Below are 15,111 nucleotides of genomic sequence, written 5' to 3' on the forward strand. Positions count from 1 at the left end.
GGCATTGACAGAGAAGACTTGTGGAATGACCTAATTCAAAGATGTGTGGATCTCCTGGGGATGTAGGGTATCTGCTCAGGTATGCTTTCCTCTTTATCCTGTGTTTGGGTACTTTAACAGAAGGTTGGAAAAAAATACTGCAAGGAGGTGAGGAATTGGACAACTGTGATACTTGGGTTATGCGGAATCTCCTCTCTGGGTGGAAAGAGACCTTAAAGTAATGAAGTCCAAAATGTATGGACAGATTTAGAACAGGACACAGCATAACCAGATATGTGTCCCCAGAACATTATCAGGTGACAATGTGTAGAGTGAAATGGAGGGACAAGTGACAGAAAGGTGCCCACTTAATCTGCGGAACTACAGTGAGCACTCTTGAATCAAGGGCTAAGAGACCACTTGATGGTTATCACAACCTCTGAGCTTCAGTTTTCTCATGTATACTAATTCAGACCAAACTGACCTTGCAGGGTTATTGTCAAAACAAATGAGATAATGGACAGGTAAGTAGTTTTCAAATTGTTAGGCACTTGGACAAACATAAGAGAATACTACTATTACCACTACTATTGCCATTATTTTATTAAGTGAAATAAGTAATACTTATTTTTAAAGGATTTTCCTCTCGAAATGATACGGATGTGGTTGCGTAAGCCAATTTCATTTCAGTTGATGTTCCAATTACACGTACACTTTCTCTTGCTCTTCACATACTGGAGACAGAATCATCAGGGAATTTTATGGCCTATCACCTAGATATGCCATAATGACATCATAGTTGACAATATTAGCCACAGGTCAAATCACCTTGGCTTGATACAATGTATGCTAGGACTTAATTCCCATGATAATCCCCAACAACCTCTTATGATGACTCTGAGTAACTTCCTTTGGTGAGAACAAAAGAGCACTCTGGGAATGCAAATTTTCTTGCTTGGATTATCTTTAACAGAATCATCATTAATTGTCTCACCTATTCCCTTTATAAACTCCAGTGCTTTGACTCCCAGGGCCAGATCTGTCTAAAACACAGATCTGATAATGCCACTCTCTTGCTCAAGAATATTCAGTGCTTCTCCTTGCCTTACAGGATTAAGGGCAAATCCTCCAACAGGATATCTAAGATCTTCAACAGTACTGCCTCAGCTCACCTCTTTAGAGTCTGATCTTCAATGACTCCATTGCATATATACTATCTCCCAGTAAAACTAGACTCTCCCTACACAAGGCACAGGCTGCCTTCTTTCACTTTATGTTTTCATCCTGTTCCCTTTATTTGAGGTATCACCAATGGCTTTTAACTGTGTCAGTTTAAACTGGAATTATGTTTTCCAGAATTCCCTTTTCTGTATGGTTCCCACTTAGGACTGCCCACAGGGAAATCCGCATGAGAGTTGGATGGGATAAGTGAAGCAGTAGCCATTGCTTTGGGAAGGTCCTTCCAGTCACCTGGGTATTACATAGCTCACATACATTACTGCTGATCTGGAGGCTCACCTCCTAGATGGGGGCAGCAGCTACACCCATATTCCTTTAGCTCCCTTCAACTGCTCCAAGTCCCAGGCGAGGCAGGTATGAAGTTCCACGGCCAAGTGCATCAGCTCCCGCTGCAGGCCACATACATTGAAAAGTTAGATACAGTGAGAGGCAGTTAAGTGTTGAGGTTTACCCTCATGGATTCCAGGTTACTCTCCTCTGCTTCACATCCAGTTTTTCTTCCTGACTGCCTGCCTACCACAAGCAGAAGAAACAGTCTTCCACAGATTTCTTTACCCGCAGCCTCCTAGAGTCCTCGGTTAGTGACTTGTATCTGATCTCTTAATTGTCCCCTTTTGGGGCTTTACTTGCTCCTCAAAAGCTTCTCCCACAATGCTAGATCTGATCTCTATGATAAATTCCATATTCCATTTTTTTTAATCCATATCATTTCTGCTCTTCTAGTCAGACTCTAACTCATATACCACTCATCCTCACCAATCTCTCTCCATGCAAAACCTGTCCATAACTTCAACTCATTTAAATATCACTTCCTCAAAAAACCCCTTCCTGAGTGACACAGTTGTCTCTTCCTTTGAAACACCAGAATGTTTTACCGTAAATATTCTCAAAGTTATGACATATATTCTTACACTATTCCCAATATTAAATAAGTTGTACTATAAACCCCTATGTATCTTATCTTTCATAATGACATAAATTTTTATTCTTCAGGGGTTGTGTTTGTGTGATTGTATTTTTATCTCCATATCTCACCAGCACTTTGCCTACAGGAGATTCTCAGAAAATGCTTATTGTCCACAAGAGTAAATGAATTATAATGAATTATCCATGCCACTACTCTCTTTTTAATAATACAGGTAACTGAAAACCAATGCCACTATGTAGGTATGCATGGTACAGCCCCATTTATAGGAAATTATTTCTATACTCACTTTACCTTCTATTCCCTTCCCTCAAAACAAACAAACAAAAAAAGAGCTTCTCTAGTCCAAATTCAACACTGTTTATTCTTATCACACACATAGTTCTAACAAAACTCATTAGCCTCATCAACAGTAAATCAGAAACAGTTAATTGAATGGGGAATGGAGAGAATACTGCTGGTGTAAGACATGCTGAAAGCAATGAGAAATGGCAGACAAGGAAAGAGAGAAAGGACTGAAAATTTATGAAAATCAGAGTACACAAATTTAAAACTATACCAGTCTGGAGCATTTTAGTATATGGGTAAATGATCTCACTTTGGTAAATTCTAAAAGAATTATAGTCCACTCCAATAAACTGTCCTGAATCACCAAGGTTAAGTAGTGCCACATATTTTAGAATAATCTCCTTTTAAAATTATTTTTAAAATAAAAATTCATAATGTTACATACTGAAATTTTACCTTTTAAAAAAATTTAACAGAAGCTCTCATTCTCAGAAAAAAAACAGATTTTTAAAAATTTTGTCATGTATTCATTCAATAAATATGCAATGTCAGGTATAACTCAGGCACCGTTCCTGTGTGTGTGTGTGTGTGTGTATGTGTGTGTGTTGTGTAGACCTTTCTACGAAAGAAATCATCAAACTTGGGAGATGTGGGGAGATAAAAGTAAAACATTTTAATTACCCCATAAAAAAAGAAAAGGTCATCCCAAATCAGCACCACATTAGTTTCTTACAAAGAAGCAAACACATGCAACCAAAAAATTGGACTCAGTTCACTGTTACTAGCTTCTTCTAGGGTAAAATAAACCGTCAACTAGATTGAAGCTTCTTGCCTTCCCCACACAACCTTTGCCTTATTTCTCTGTCAAACATCTCTTCACTTCAGGGAAGTTCCCTGGAGACCCCAAAGGTGTTGCAACCCTGCACAATTTGCTTTGGAAGAAAAATGTGGTGAAACGCTGGTAAGAAACATTGATTTTATCATCATAGCCCCTCAATACATACATTAAGGCAACTATGGTACTTTTTAATTTTTAGTTTACAACTGAAATTTAAAATCCATACAGAGTTGCAATAAGGATTGAGTGAGATAATGAAAATAAAGTACTCAACACCATGCCGGGCACACATGAAACACTGGATCAATATTAGTGATTATGATTAGCAAGAGGTCTTAAACTTTAGCAAGCTCTGTAAATTCACCTCATTAAGTGTTCTACTGTTTTTGAGTCTTCTGCTGTTTTCTCTTTGTCACTCAGAATGCTCTGGGGCTATCACCGGAGTGAAAAAACTGCCTGCAGTTATGTCGGATATTTGGAAGACAGAGACAGGGCTGTTCTATAGCATCTTTACTCCCACGTAGATCTGTAGGATCAGCCCTTCAACCTACAGGAATGCCCTGCTGATGTCAAGGTGCCAGAATGGGTCCTGCAACAAAATTAACATCACTGATTATATGATTGGATCTTTGGTCGTTTAATTTTTTAAGTTAATAAAACAAGCAAAACTGAAAAATTGCCTGAATATGTAAAGGTAAGTGAGTTCTTAGGGAGGTTATCTTAGTTCAAAAAATAATTTTAAAAAAACAGCTCATATAGACTGAGCACTAATTACGTTACAGGCAATGTGCTAAGAACTTTATATACATGCTTAATCCTAACAACAGTTCTATCCTGTGCCAACAACACAGATGAGGAAAAAGGTTTAAAGATGTTGAGTGATTTTATTACATCCTAGAGATAACAAGTAGCATTTCCCTACCCAGGCTGTCTCAGTCTAAAACCCATGTTTTACCACTATGGACTCATGAAGTGATATATTTTGAAAGACTAGGTCACACGTTCAACCCCTGATTCGGTACATTTATTGAACAATTCTGTGTATGTATTCTCTTCTGTAAAATGGTAATTATATTAGTACCTGCTTTATAGTTATCTCAGGTTTCAATAAGCTAATATTTATAAATCTTTTTAAGATGGTAGGCACATATTATCAAGCTGCTTTTAGCTCATATTAAGATGTATGTATGAGACTATATATCCAGCGGTCCCCAACTATGGACGGTGCTCCTATGAGAATCTAATGCCTGACTCTCTGAGGTGAAGCTGAGGCGGTGATGTTAGCACTGGGGAGCGACTGCAAATACAAATGAAGCTTCACTTGACAGCCCACAGCTCACCTCCTGCTGTGCAGCCCGGTTCCTAACAGGCCCTAGATTGGTACTGGACTGCAGGTCGGGGGTTGGGGACTCCTGATATATGTATGCATCAATAAAGATTTCATGGAGGAGTCCTACTTCTTGAAGAGTTAAGGCACTGGTTAGACTTGTAGAGCCAGAAAGAAGATAGTGATCTCATCTGGAATTAAATTTGCCTTTCACATGCTCACTCTTCAGTATAGCAGATTTCAGAAAGTGATACCCAAAATCATATAAGGAAATAGCTTTAGGTCCAATATTTTGGGGAACTGATTACATAAAACACCTACATAAAAGCTGTAAAATTTCCAGCTGAATTGAATTGAGCAACAGTGAGCGCATATATTTCCTTCCATTATTTAGTGCATTTGGAAATGAGAATGATATCATTTGAGCAAGGCAAAGAACATGGTTTTACCTACTTTACTTGTATTTGTTGAGACAGTCTAATGAGAAAGAAAGTCTATGAATGAAACAACAATGAAATTGAATTGTCTTTTTTGACTGTTCTCAGGAGCATATATGATCAGAGTGATTTACTGCCTCATCTTATAAATAAATTCTTCTATTTTTCCTTCACCCATTGTTTGAGGTTCCAAATTTTTCAAACATGGTCACAATCTTCTTCAGTCCTTCTAGCGACTTCCTGCTGTTTTTTTGCATAAAGTCCAAACTCCTAACCAAGGTCTGCAAGGCCAGTCTGATCTAGCCCTCTGCGTAACTTAGGAACTTATTTCCAGCCCTTCTCTCCCTCTCGCCTGGCTCCTGACACCTCAGCCATGACCTCAGACTTATCCTGGTGCCTTCTCAGGCAAAAGTCACCTTTCCAGACATACCATCCCCAACTACCCTATTTAAGACTGTCCTTCCCCTACATCCTTCGTACCTCGTTGTTATTGTTTTAGTCTCAGCCCTTATTTCTTATTCTGAAATCATTTGTATTTCCCATTTACTTGTCTGTTATCTGCTTACTCATATTTTTCTTTTGTCCTCTTTCTCAAACTATCCTTACAGCAAGGCTAACAGAAAGGAATCACTTCAATACCTCTGTTTCCCAAGACCATTTTGGAAAACCTCTAAATATAAATATACATAGACATGCACACACATACATATACATTTTTATTTTAATAGTCTAAATATATTTTCAAGATTCTAAATACATATGCACATACATATATGTATATATGTGTAACTATATAAACACATTTCATTTCAATATTGTGTGTGTGTGTGTCTGTGTGTGTGTGTGTGTGTGTGTGTGTGTGTGTATAAAATTTGTTTTCTTGTCCAGTTCCATCTACTTCATTCTACTCCTTGGGAACATCTTTCTATACATTTATTTATTCATCATTTACTCATGATTAGGCAGCTGCTATTTACTAGGCACTATTCTAGGCACCTGGGACACAGTGGTGAACGAAACAAAGGTCTCTGCCATTGTAAATTTTACATTCTTGTGGGACGAACCAACCAATAAACAATAGGCAGGCTAAATAAGTTAAATAATATACGAAATCTAATAAGGTGACAACTGCTATGGAAAAAAGAAAACGTAGACAGGGAAAGTGAGATCAGGAATAGCAGGGGTAAAGATAAGAAGTAGGATGCAGGGCAATTTTATATAAAGCAATCCAAACAGCCTACACTAGAAGATACTGAGCAAAAGCTTCGAGGAGATGAAGGGGTTAGTTGCGTATTTATCAAGGAGATTGGGACAAAGAGGAAGAAGAGTGCATCATAGAAGGCCTTGAAAGGTATTTTAAAGAAGGTTTATGCATGGAGTGAAATAATGTGTGGTTAGTTGTGCCTGCCACTGTTCTGGGCACTTCATGTGTACTAACTTATTTAGTTCTCCCAGCAACCCAATGAGTAATGCATCCTGTTTATCTCATTTTACACAGACAAGTTAAATAACTTGTCCGAAATGACACAGGTGGAGAGCTTGAATTTGAACCTATGGAAAAAGACTCTAGACCACCTATAACACACCACCCCTCAGTACAGAAAATTTTAATCCAGTGATTTTCATATATCAGTGCATAGGTCCTAGATACCTGCCTCTTTAACAAACTATCCATATGATTCAGATATAGATGGTCCATGCACCACAATTTATCACTGATCTAATTCCTCCCCCACATGAAAGCTTTCCAGATATTTTAAGATAAATATCACTTTCACTCCCTATCCTTACCATCCACATTGTTTGCCAAACTGGAAAAGATTTCTTTAGACCAGCTGAGGCATCTACTCCATATACTCCCTCTCTCCACCTGAGTTGCATCAAATGAGTGCTGAATGAAGAGGCAAGAATGAATATTTACTGTGTGCCTTTTAGGTGTCAGGTATTAAATGCTAGGGACTTAATATATTTTATCTCACTTTAACCCCTCTAAGATACAGATAGAGACAGAGATAGATCTAGACCTAGATATAGAGATATAGATACAGATATAGATATAGATATAGATGTAAAGATATAAATGCCTATCTGTTCAAGAGGTAGCTAGAGCATACTTATTACCATTTCACAGGTGAGGAAACTAAGTCTGGACCAGCTAAACAAGCTGTATCTAGGATTCAAATACATCTCTGACTACAAAGCCAGCCAACTCTTCGCTACCCATTCAATTCATTCAATCCCCAACCCCCACCCTTATTTCACTCTGTAATTGAAAAACTGAAGTCTAATATTCCAGAAGAGTGCTATTCAGTGTGTATTAAAATTACTCTCAATTATCCATATCATTTCTAGAAGTTGAAAGAACTTCTGTATTTATTTCAATAAGAGCCAAGCTTCTTCTGTAGGCACTAAATTAGCTCAAAAGAAGAAAACAGAACATATGCAGTCTTAATGCTAAAACTGAAATGAAAGCCAAATATTTTACCCCTTTATTTATTTTTAAAAGATTATGGTGATTAACTGTGATAGAGCTTGCTTAATATTAAAATGCTCTCTTTTCATTTTCCAAACAATAAATGTCAGTGTGCCTTACTCAGCCTTCTATTTTCTCTCACCAACCTAAACCTAAATCCCAAGAGGGCACAATTTGTAGGTCATGGGAATGTGGCAGACTCACATCCTTAAGGACAGGAGAGGTGTCTTTATGGATCTGACTCCTAGTGCAGTGCTCAGTTGTGATTCTCCCTGAGGCCAAGGAAGATGCTGGTTACCTTGGATTTATGACACTACACACACCATGATGTGCAGATGCGTCTGTGGAAAGAAGAGTATAGCTCTACTCTTAGGTTTTCATGACATCTCTTTAAGTCATTATTCTACAGGCACAGATTCATAGAACACTGTCTCGTAGAGAGCACCTTTTTCAAATTCTTCATTTTATAGGTGAGAAAGAGGACTCTTAGAGACAGAATGCAACTAATCCAATACCAGGGCTGATGGATTAAATGGCTGAATCAGAAAGGTAGAGTCCAAGTCCCAGCTCTACTGTTTACTGGCTGTGTGGCCAGAGCAATTATTAAGCCTCTCAGATTCAGGATGTAAAATGTTATTGCCAACATTTGCCTTCATTACCTCAGAGTTATTGCAGAAAAAAAAAAATATATATATATATACATATATATATGTATATATATATATATATATATAATTCATATGTTCATGTGTGTACATAATACCAAGCATTTCGAGGGTTTAATGTTCTATAGACACAAAAACAAAAACTGTTTTTGCTTGAACGTAGGTTTTCTACTTTCTAATCAAATATTGATTTGGGCATGAAGCTGAATATCATTGCAGTTGTTAATCATAATAAAATTTAAAATCCTCATGCACCAGGCTCTTAACAAATGTTACGGCATATGATCAACACCTACCAAAAGCATGAGAAAATGAGTTTTATTATCCCCTTTTCACAGAGGGTGAAAATAAAGCAGAGATAGACCAATTAACTTGTTCAAAGTCAAACCAGGGGAGTTTGTTCTGATGCCAAAGCCCATGATGTTACACGGTCATGGTTTTAAGTCATCATAGCATCTAAACATAACTGGCTTAAGAAACTGTAAGCTATGAAAAGAACATTTTCAGGTTTCAGAGGTTATAAAATGACTGGTCCTCTTTTTTGTTGCCTTTAGCACTGATTGGGAAAGAAGGAAGTCAGTGTAATAATAAGGGCTTATGGGCTAGACATGCAGAAACCATAGGCATCTCTTGGATATGAACTAGACATAAAAGGTCACCTGTCCTTATGTCCAATTGTATGTTAAATAATAGCTGGACTGATGTGAATTCTTCAGTGCCTTTAGAAATCTTGAAATCAAAGCTCGTTGTAGCTTCCTACTTCCCTGAAAACTTCCTACTTTCTTACAGGTAATTTATTGATGACAATTGACACTGGTCTTGCTGTCAATATATACAAGTATGTACTTCAGTGTCATTCTTCACTGTGTTTGCTGCAAATCTCCCTTTATAATTAAGATAGCAATGTCTTTTTCTACCACTGAACCAGTGATGTTCAACCTTGATAGTCTGACTCCTTATCATTTGTCTGATTTTGTGACCACAAAATTAAAGGAAATTGAAGTTACATTATTAGTCTATAGAGATAGATTTCGAGATAATTAATGATATGAAAAAAGTATGAGAAAACTGGAAAGCTAATACTGGGCCTACCTGACATAATATGAATCCATTATCCATTCAAACCTGTACCTTTTATGTACCAGGCACTGTGCTGGGCATGGGGCAGGATAAATCATGCCTTCAGTTGCTTAAGTGCTAATCAGGGACTTGGGGAAGAACACAAAGGGACAAATCACTGGCCCACAGTGAATAAAAATTACAATAGAGATAGACGATGTTATAAGGTCCCAAGGACTGGGAAGAATCAAGGAAGGATTTGAAGAACACATTAGAGAATAAAAGAGAGGCAAAGGAGAGAGCAGCTGAGTGGTGTGATGTGAGGATACAGGAGAGGACATTTATAAATCTAGTTATCTAAGTCCTCACATTTTATGGTGTTGTGTCTAGTAAGTTGTGCCTGGTATAGTAGACCAAAAGGCTTTGTGCTCAGGCACACACTGGTTCTATTTCTTACTAATTGGATAACCTTGGGCAAGTCTGTAAGTCTGTCTGAGCCTCAGTGTTCTTTCATCTATACAAGGCAGACTATATATATATATATATATATATATATATATACATATATATATATATATATATATAGAGAGAGAGAGAGAGAGAGAGAGAGAGAGAGTGTGTTACTATGCTTAAATGAAATGTCAGAGCACGTGCACCAGTGGATGCTGATTTCCTCACTCTCCTTTTTTTGACTGGAGAAACAGATCTCTTGGCATAAAACAATAAGGGTGTTTTCTCTTTATTCCTCTTTCCCCTTTTAGTCTTGACTTTTACAAAGATATGGTAATAGTATGTCAGAGTTGAAATGAATCTTAAAGAAAAAAAAACAATGTATCACAGCAGAAGACTCTTAGAGATCATCCAGTCCAGCTCCCTCACATTTTAGGTCCAAAAATAAGGAGACTTCACAGTCTCAGGCAAGGTAATACCAGGATCACAATGGCAGGATGGGGATGGGGCAGGTCGTCAGTCCTCATCCAGGTCCTCGATTCTAGGTCAGAGGTCTTCCTAGCTCTAAAATGAAACGCACGGGTGAGTCTCAACATTGGTACTTGCTTTGTGCTCTGTGACACACTAAGTCTCAGCTCTCTCAAAAAATATACAGGATTATTGTAAGGAATGAATGAGATGATATACGTAAAACCCTCAGTTCAAACTGTGAGGGAGTTCGGGAAAGGGTAGCTATTAAACTTTGATTTTCACAGTTTAACAGACTAATAAATTGAAGGAGCTGATAGCAGAAGAAAGAATTCGTGTTTATTAAATGCTTCCTATGAATAAAGTGCTGAGATGGAGACTCAAGCCTCTAAGTAAGCATCAGTGTTATTGTGTCCTGGCTAAGGAGACTGGGGCTCATCTGAACACAATACCTTGACTCAGATACCAGCTAAAGTCTAAAACTCCACACTACCACAGCTGCTAGAGATAGAATAAACTCAGGCTAGAAGAAGATCTCCTAATTACTCCATCAATGTAAACCACGCATTCTCGTTTTCAAAAAAGAAAAAAAACCAACAACAGTAACTAACCTGAATTAATCCCTAGAAATATCAGATACCAAAGGTTCTATAACCTTCCTGTTCATTGGGGTTTTTATTTCTCCCACAGAACAATTTCCAAAATAGGCAAAGAGCACAGTAGGTGGCTCTCTTTAATATTACATGGACAAAGCAAGAGTGACTCACCAGATCCTACATCTGTGTCACCAGCAAAAGCCTCAGAAAGTTGAGCAACAAATGAAACTGTGTTATATTGGAGATAACCTTAATTTATTTATTTGTGCCTTCTCCTCTGACTTCCTTCAGCCACATTCTGCTTTTCTAACTTTGTCAGGTAAGATGATGCTGCCTACCTTTTAGCAAAGGCAAACATATGTTACCAAATGCCAACAGCAAGGAGCAAAACGTTTTTCCCAAAATTGCATTTGCAAGCTTGTATGCTTGCTGCAAAGCAGAGAAACCTGATGGCCTGTAGGGAGTCAATGGATAAATGGCCCCATTGCCTGGGCCAGAAACAGATCTGTTCATTTTCCTACATAAGCCTGCAGCCATCAGTTTCCATAGGGAGGATGGGAATTCCAGACCAGTGATCAGTGCTGCCAGCAAGCAGTGGTCTTTTCTGAAAATGCTGCCTCTTGCATACCTCTCTCTATATTCCTACCTTTACCCATAGAATTAACAAAAGAAGTGAAAAATGCTATGGTTACTCATGACATTTGCTTCTCAATCTTTTTTACTACCCTATGAATTAGTATGAGGATGGTAGAGGAAAGAAATTACTCAAAACAAGAAGAAAGACGTGACATAATTCTGAACTTTACATCTTCATAGTACCCTATCTCCTAGGAATTGAAGGTGTATTACATCAAACACAGGAGAATAGGAAGGCTGCCTTAGAGATTGTGGCTTTGAAACTTCCTCTCTGGAGAGTTAACCCTGCTAAACTCGACAGACCATGTTCAAGGATTGTTCGCTTAGCAAGGAAATATCCTCTTTGGGCCAGAAAGGCTACCCTGCAATCGCCAGCCAAATAAGGACAACCTAACAAATGAAGTAAATTGCTAAAGATTTCATGGAGGGACGACAGGGTGTGACAAGAAAAGCCTTTAACTAGAAATCAAAATGTGTGAACTGTATTCCCAGAGCTGAAGTTTAATAACCACGTGACCCTTGGCAACCTCGCACTTCTCTGAATCTCATTCAATTTCCTTCTCAAAATTGAGACCAGTTAAGAAGAGATATCATTTAATGAGCACCTACTCATTATTCCATTTGATTTAATCCTCACACAAACCCTTGGAGGTCAGCCTTTATTTTTCCATTCTAGAACTGGATAAAGTAGATGCTCTAAATGGTGAAAGAAATTGCTCAGTATCACCTAGCTACAAGGGAATTAGAACTGAAATTGGAATTTGACCACAAAACCTGGGCTGCTTCCACTATCAATATGCCTGCCATGGCCTTCCTTCTCTCAGGACTATTGCAAGCAATAAGGAAGATAATATATATGGAACACACTTTGGAAATGTTAAACACATGTATGATTTCGTAACAAATAATCTGGATAAGGAGGAAAAGTATAACTGAGTATCCGTTCTTTAAAGAACCATAACCAAAAGGAATTAGCTTACAATCTCCCTTCCATCTCCTTGTTCTGACCTTACTTTGAACATTTTTCTTTTCCCCACAAGTCCCCGGTCTCTCAGGCACGCGTTCAGATGTATCCTGGCCAGCTCATCACAATGCATGCACACGGAACAGGCTGATGGAAGCAAGTGATCCCATTCTCTGCAAATGCTTGGTGTGGGAGGTACCTATAAAGGGGCATCACCAAGCTCTTCCCTTCCTTCAGTATTTATTACACTCCCTCCCATGCACTCATCAATGCCACATGCAAATGCAAGGGACTGTGAAGCAGACAGCCAACTATAAATTCTGGATGCTCGATTCAGGGACTTATGACATAGCCAAGAAGTAACAGTAAATAATTACAGTGAGTCGATCAGAATAAAATCAATTGCCACGAGCAGGGTGAGGATATACGAGGGATGCTATTTCATTTCAAAATGTAATAAAGGAAGATGAGTGTCAGCATGTGTGGGTGTTTAAATAAGGTAAGTTTTTGTCCAGAAGGGGGTCGATTTAGCAGCATCACTAAATAATCTAAAAGGAAGGCATGAGAATTTGTTGTTGTTTTCCTATAATAACAGGAAATATAAAGTTGCTTGTTTAAGACAGCAGGAATAAAAGGCTTACAGCAGTCTGCAGCACGGATGGAACTTTCAGTGTCTCCTCTTGTCTTCCTAACTCTCATCGAATTCAAGACTCCTTTGCCAATAAAGGATACCTCAGATCAGAGCTTCATGGACCTAAAAGCTAGTAAGGATTGGCATCACTAAGAAACATTAATTTTATATTCCAAGTCAAGCGTTCACAATTAAAGTCATGTACACAGCATTCAGAAAACACTATTAGAGAGCTCTTCAAACTCCAAAGAAAAAAAACACCACAACATCCCAGATTAAAAAAAAAAAAAAATGTCACTATAAGGTTATATGAAATCACCTTTCTGAAAACCCATTGTCTCCAGGGTAACTAATATAACAATATTTATAATAGTTGCCACTGATTTCAACCTGACCAGGTGCCAGGCCAGGCACTGTGCTAAACATGTTATTTGAATCATCCCACTTCATCCTCCTAACTACCCTAAGGCTTCATTGTCAGTATTATAATCACCATTTCGTAACGGGGGGCGGGAGGGAGGGGGAAAGAGGCATATCAAAAAGACCAGATAACTTGCCCAAGTTCAGACTGCTAAAACGCTGCAGAGCTTAAGTCAAAACCAGGTAAATCTCCTCGTCGCCGGTTGTTAACCGGAGGATCCGTAGAGCTGAGTAGCAGAAACGCTTTGAGAGGCGCTGTGGTTCACAATTTCGCCAGGGGGTGGAGGAAAGACAAGCTGGAGACAGACTCTTAAAGGAAACGGCAGAAGTTTGCTTTTTATGTTTGTGATTTTTCTGTTTAACTCGGTTTCCTTGTTCTCTCCAACTACTTAAAAGTGAGAAGAGCTGTGGCTCCACGGAGGCAGCTCTTCCTAAATAAGCGGCATCGTATACCCCACAGGACCACCAGCTCCGCTTCCTCCCAGGGCTGAGAGAGAACTGCGAGAACCATACAAAGTCACTGGCGCCCAGGCATCCCTCACCCCTCTCCACCGAGTCCACCAAGAACTTCACAGACACCCTCTGAAAGGGCAGGCATCTTTCTGAGAAAGCAGGTCAGGGGAGGAGGGAGCGAAGCTGTAAGCAGCCTTTACCCAGGCTGTTAAAGATCCAAGCTAGAAACGACGTGATACAGTCTGGGACACACTGCCCTCTTCTATCCGCACCGCTCACAGCAGCGGTCTGGAGAAACCAAGGCGAAGGTATACCAGGGAAGAGCCCTTAAAGGGCTGGAAGTGGGGTGCAGCAACGAGCAGCCGTCCCACAACTGCATTACTTAAATCTGTACAAAGCAAAGATGGGGCTCTGGACAGTGGGTTCGAGTCTTGGCTACAGCACTAACTAGCTGTGCGATCTATCTCAGCTTCTGCCTTGCTCTGTGCCTCAGTTTGGCCTTCTGGAAAAGAAAAAAAAGAAAAAGAAAGGCTAAAGGCGATGATTTGTACGAATACTTCCACCTCGAGACCCTGTGAGTCGGTGATTCCTCCAAACCCTCATTAACAGCGAGAGACTCACCTTTCTTGGGAGGCAGAGAGGGAGCAGCGAAAGGGGCAAGAATGGACGCAGGGTCGCCCGGCACCGCTTCTTCCCCTGCGTCTGGCCGAAGCAGAGTCCCGGGAACCCCGATCCGGCCAGTCTTCCCACAATGAACCTCTTACTTTCCGCCGCACTTTCTTTTTTCCCCCTTTGGGGCTCCTCCTCCGCCGTGGCGCGATTGGCCGCCGCTGCGCGGCCCTGGCTCCACCCGCCGCCTGGGCACGCCAGACACCCGCGCTCCCGGCTTCCCGGAGCTGCGACCGCGGGGCGTCACCGAGGGCGGCCCAGCCAGCGGCGGGGAGGAGCCGCGCGGGGCGGTACTGCGGGGGACGGGAGGTTGCGCTCGGCCTTGTCTGCTTTGGCGCTCTGCCACCGCCTCGACTTGAGCGCGCAAGGAAAGAAGAGGATTGGTCCTGCAGCTTGGCACGCTGCCAGGCGCTCTGGGAAGCTACGCCTCGAACTATACACAGAGACACACAGGAGCGCTCACTGCGAAATTGTGGTCTCACAGGTGAAATCGATGCTACCCTGCCTTTTCTTCCCGGCTCTGTGTATTTAGTTATCCCGCTGCATCAAGACTATATATCAATTCATTCTACAGAATTTGTGCGCCCACTATGT

At 40.1% G+C, this 15,111-nt stretch overlaps 1 protein-coding gene across 2 annotated transcripts in view; it reads right to left on the bottom strand.

Moving 5' to 3' along the window:
- The window catches only part of IL1RAP (interleukin 1 receptor accessory protein), a 134,129-nt gene extending 119,399 nt beyond the window's left edge, over positions 1–14,730 (bottom strand). Inside the window, exons 1-2 of one of the 2 annotated variants that reach the window (XM_023525772.1) lie at positions 14,470–14,647; positions 13,533–14,350 (exon numbers count right to left, since the gene is read on the bottom strand). The gene's annotated coding sequence lies outside the window, so the exon portion shown is untranslated. Of the gene's footprint in view, positions 1–13,532; positions 14,351–14,469 lie in introns of both variants that reach the window. The other variant, XM_011381528.2, reaches the window with a different exon arrangement.
- Positions 14,731–15,111: the final 381 nt, after the last annotated feature.

The sequence above is a fragment of the Pteropus vampyrus genome, unplaced genomic scaffold, assembly GCF_000151845.1.
Source record: "Pteropus vampyrus isolate Shadow unplaced genomic scaffold, Pvam_2.0 Scaffold14, whole genome shotgun sequence".
In the NCBI taxonomy this organism is placed as follows: Eukaryota; Metazoa; Chordata; class Mammalia; order Chiroptera; family Pteropodidae; genus Pteropus; species Pteropus vampyrus.